This window comes from Cupressus sempervirens, chromosome 2 (genome assembly GCF_028749045.1).
Source record: "Cupressus sempervirens isolate cs-2001-9-10 chromosome 2, ASM2874904v1, whole genome shotgun sequence".
Taxonomy (NCBI): Eukaryota; Viridiplantae; Streptophyta; class Pinopsida; order Cupressales; family Cupressaceae; genus Cupressus; species Cupressus sempervirens.
In genome coordinates, this window is record NC_143119.1 from 292,113,318 (window position 1) to 292,119,020 (window position 5,703).

Genomic DNA, 5,703 nt, shown 5'->3' on the forward strand with positions numbered 1-5,703 from the left:
TGCCTTTTGGGCTGATTAATGCAGGGGCTACATTTCAATGAGCCATGGAGGAAGCTTTTAAGGGAATAATAAACAAGTGTATCATCATTTATATGGATGAATTAACTATCTTTTCAAAGGATCGAAGTACTCACATTGCTGATTTAAGACAGGTATTCAACAGATGTCATAAATATGGAATATCACTCAATCCCAAGAAATGTTCATTTAGGGTTACTAAAGGAAAGCTACTTGGACATATCATCTCTAAAGCTAGAATCTCCATTGATCCTAATAGAGTTGAAGCCATTCTAAAGTTATCACCTCCTCATAGTTGAAAAGAACTTAAGTCTTTCTTTGGGAAGATAAATTTTGTGTGAAAATTCATAAGTGGATTTGCAAAGATAGTTTATCCCCTTAATGATTTACTCAAAAAAGAAGCAAAAATAGAATGGGTTCTAAAGATTAAGAAATTATTTGAAGATATCAAAGTGTCCATTTCTACAACCCCAATACTAGTAAGTCTAGATTATGGACTACGTTTCAAAATATACTCTTTTACTTTAGAACATCCATGTGTTGGGATTCTTATGCAGAAAAAGGAAAAAGAAGATGAAAGGCCCATTGCCTTTATGATTTTCCCTTTGAAAAATGTTGAGTTAAACTATTCCAACCTCAATAAATAGTATTTTTCTTTAATCAAAGTGGTAAAGAAGTTTCACCAATATATACTAAGAAGCAAGGTTTATGCAATTGTGGCTAATCTTGTAGTTAAGACCTTACTGATACAAAATAAACTTTGTGAAAGGCAAGGGAAATGGATGTCATTCCTTCAAGGATTTGATTTAGAGATTCAACCCATGAGGTTGGTAAGAGGCCAAGGATTATAAAAAATGATAGCAGATAACTAGATTGAGGATGAAAAGAAATTTCAGTTCAATGGTGAAACAAACATGGAAGATTAGAAGAAAAGTGTAGTATTGCAAGTTGATATTGACCAAGGTATAATAATAGAGGTATGGTACTAGGATGTTGTTTACTATCTTTTACAAAGTCAATACCCCAATTGGATGAATAGTTCACAGCGTAGGGGACTCAAAATGAAGTGTGAATCCTACATGTTGCATGATAGAAAATTATACAAAATGAACTATGAGGAATTTATTTAAAGTGCTTGGGACATGAAGAAGTTAAAAAAGTTTTGGAAGAATTTCATGATAAGTATGGTACAAGGAATGGTTCCGCAAAGGCTATGGCCCATATGATTTTTAGATCAACATATTTCTAGCCTGTGATCTTCAAGGATACTTTTGAACATGTGAATATAGAAAGACACCCTGTAATGCCATTACAACCAGTGTTTGAGGTACACCCCTTTGAAAAGTGGGGGTTGGATTTCATTGGTTCTGTAAACCCAGCATCATCAAGTAGACACACTTTTGTTCTCATAGCTACTAATTATTACATGTGTTAAATGGAAGCTGAGACTCTCAGAAATTGCACGGATAAGGTGGTTATAGATTTCTTGGAAGAACAGATTGTTACCAGATTTAGGATGCAATTCTTTCTAGTGTGTGATAATGGATTAGATTTTACATTGGTATTTGTTACTTAGTGGGCACTAGAAAATCAGGTTATTATCAAGTTCTCTTCAAATTATTACCCACAAGGAAATGGTGTGGCCGAATCTACAAACAAGAACTTGATCACAGTAATAAGATGTTTGTTGAAGAAAAATCCTAAATATTGGCATACTCAACTCAAATATGCGCTATGGATAGACAAAATTAGGGTTAAGAACACTTTGGGGACATCTCCATATTTTATTGTCTATGGACAAGAGCTAGTATTCCCACTTAACCTTAGGATTCCTATTTTGAAATTCATGAGTGGGTATACTAAAGATGCTGGCAGAGTACAAATTAGGATAATGAATCTTTTAGAGATGGATGAAAAATAGACAACTACTTTGGATCATATGGCAAAACATCAAGCTGTCATCAAGAGATGGTTTTCCAAGAGGACCACAATAAAGTCTTTTAGAATATCTAACCTTGTTCTACTCTAGGAAAAGGAAAAAGAAAAGCCAGGCAGCCACACTAAGTTTCAACGCTTGTGGATTGGTTCTTATCAAATTGTGGAAATTCTAGGAGAAAATACTTATAGGCTGAGTTCCTTACAGGGGGAATTGGTTCCATTGGTAGTCAATGGGAAATTTCTGAAACATTACTTTGAGGCCTAAAAGTACACAAAAAAAAATCCTTTCTACAAGGTTTTTTTATTTTTACAAGTGTGTTTCTTTTTGGTTGTGTGTTTTCTTTTAGTTGTGTGTTTATTTTCAAAGTTGCATTAGTCTAGGGGTTAGGTGCACTCAATATTTTATCTTGATGTATCATATAAATTATTTTTTCATTCTAAATTTTGGGGAGAGTTATTTCTTTGTCAAAACATTTTAATGATTTTGTTTGTTATACCAACTAAGGAACAGATGTTACTTGCAGTAATAGGAGACTTTTAGTCTTGAACTCATAATGCAAATAAAAAAGTTTTCAACACTTTGCAAATTTAAAGATCAACCACCTTAGGTGTTTTTGAACCAAGGTTGATGGCAACAAGGGATAGTCCAAACCCTACCAATTCAAATAGAAGGGTCTTCTCAAAGGAACTACTAATATCATTGTTTGGTGTGAGAGTTTCTAAAAAATAATTAAAAGAGGAACGCAAGGGATGCTCACTAAAAATTGAATCTAGGAAATGACACCAATGTCTTGGCCACATAGTCTAAGTGTGGTCAGGGTATAGAAAAAAAAGAAAAAAATAAAAGGGTGTTAAGAATGAAAGATTCTACAAAGTTTGAGAAAGGTAATCTGACTATAGGGATATGCACTCCAAATAAGCTATCTAGTATCAAAAAAATTGCTTCCTCAAAGAATCAAAATGGCAACATTGCAAGATATGAGAATAAAGTATTTAGAAGATTACATAGGACTCCAAATGAAAGTGAAATTTTTTTAAGAGCCCTCGAAACTAATTCTCTCATCTAGTCAAATAAGGGATTGATAAACAAATTTCTTAAGGATTCTCGATGAATGGACCAAAAGGGGTGGAAGATTGTTTCCAAGCTGTCAAAAACTTTTGATAGATTTCATTTTGAGATGTTGAAGGAAATGGATACATTGAACATACAATGAACACAAAGATTTGAGATTTTGAGGTTTTGATTGTAAAGTGACTCAAAATACGCTCAGAGTATTTAGGATTCAGTTAGTGTTAGACATATATCCGAGGAATGCTTGTTGATGAATAAATGTATTTGTCATTTCTTCCTTTTTATTGGGGCTGTTTGTTGTGGTTTTATAATGCACAACCCATTTTTGTTTAGAAATGGGGACCCCGCTACTTGGAAAAAATTGGTATCAGAAACCCAATGCAATAGACTGCTTAATTCAAGATTGGACACCCCAAATAATTCCTAATGCACTATTTAGTCTCATTTAATTATTGACTGGGGACATAAACTTGGAATGGCATCTACAAAGTATATGCTTCAAACTTCCTCTTCTAAACCTATTTAAGGAAAAAAAATGCTTATGCTTTAGGAAAACTAAAGTAAAACTGACAAGAAAATGTATCCTAATCAATGCAAGAAATTATAGTTAGGAACTACTCTAACTAACTGTGTTTTAGGAACTGGCTGCTGATTCTAGTATTAGTGGTTGTAGGAACAACAGAGTTCTAAAACATCTACATGAATAGGAAATGAACTCTATATAACAAAAAAATTCACTCATCAAGTGGGGCCCCCTTGAATGAGTGAATGAAAAGTACAATCAAGATAAAAGTTGCAAACTCAATCCAAACATTCTATTCATCCATAAAAACAATTACATTTGATTGAAACAGTATGCAAGAGTTCTATATTAAAAACCAATTTGTTTGACTAACTCTTGAAAGAGTTACAACAATCAATTATTTGAAAGGAAACTACCACTAACTCCTAAACCTACAATCACTTTATGATGAGGATTAGTTACAACTCATAAAGTTTCATAACAGAAACATTATTGATCATGAACAATCCCAAAGTATAATGTACACTAAATCTATGCATTGTATGCAACAAAAGACATTGACTTGCTTATGAAGATTCTACAATCACAGTTGGCTTTGATGAATCTTGTGCTAGTATGTTGGTCCTTGAATATTAATGTTCAACTCCTGCAAGATAATTAATGCACACACATCCAACCATATACACATATATATTTTTACATCATCAATATTAGGAAAAGGTGTTAGTCTTAATTATCACTCTTGCAAAGCTACGACTACAAGATGTAACTATCCAAAACATAGCTTAGGAGAGAAAGCATCCATTAACATGTATAACTATTATATTCACCATTCTTATCCATGAAATTAGATAGATATTATGTATTTAGAGATATCCATATTTCATCTAATGTTCACATACATATATAATCATATACATAGAAACCATAAGTTCATATGATTACAACCATAAATGTATGTCTATGTGAAATCAAATGTCTTAGAAAGAGGATAAAAGGTGGTGAGAAAGATGGCTAATTTAGGAGCCCATCATTCCCCCCAAATGAACTATTGCTTGTCTCCAACAATCATAAAGTTCTGAACCTTGGCACGGACCCTCAAATCATTAGTTGTTTTCTACCCTGGCTCATCATGAATATAATCAAAGTATCCATGAGTCTCTTTGAGTATTTCCCAATGCTAGAATTCAGAGGCCATGTCATAATCTATTGCACTATTGTTTATTTCTAGCTATGGATGAAGGAAAAGTGGAGGCTGAAACCTTAATGGAATGCAATAGTTAAGGAGTGTCTTACCCAACATAGTATACCATGGAACTCTTCTTGCAGAAAAGGTTAAATTTTGAGGTGAGTGAGGTTCCATTAGCTTTAAATCCTATGACATCCTTATCCACCTCTTCCTGGAGGAATTAATTATTTCAACAACATCCCAAGAGGAATGCTGGTCCAAGTCTACAAAGGCTTGTTCTCTTACTGGATAGATCTTATTGGCTCCACTAGTGTTTTTTGTGATAGAGATCCAATCAAAATATGTTCTTTTGGAGTGTTGTACCTTAGGCCTCATCATTAAAGGAACTAACATTTATTTCTCCCTATATAGCATAGCCTAGTGTTCATGGCTCATCTCATTCTACATCCATGATATAAGTACTCTAAGTTGTACATCTCCTACATAAAGGAGTGAATTCCACTCTGTGTCATCAAGAACTGCCAGGTGGTGCAAGTACAAGTCACACAACATATTCTTCAAAGTCATTGGGGCAAATTGAAAGGCATAGTAAAATTCATGGGGAGTTGATATGGATGGATTGAGGCCTTCTACAATCCTTGTTAATTTGAAATTAACAAGTTCCTCTTAAAGGAATATTGCATACACTGGTGAGGGTGATCTACATTCCATTAGCTATGGAATTAACCCAGTGATCTAATCAATTCTTCAGTTCAATACCTCAATCTAATCTGATTTCTGCTCCAATTGAGAATTATGCTCATTAATAACTCATTTTAATTTTATTTTTCTAAATTCCATTGTGTATTTTCCTATAAAAACTATTGGTACAAACTTATTCCTACTACAAGAGCTATAGAAAAATCTAGTATGGATAAAGGTTCTTTACTGAGTATATCCACCCATCCAGAAAGAAAGTGAGGA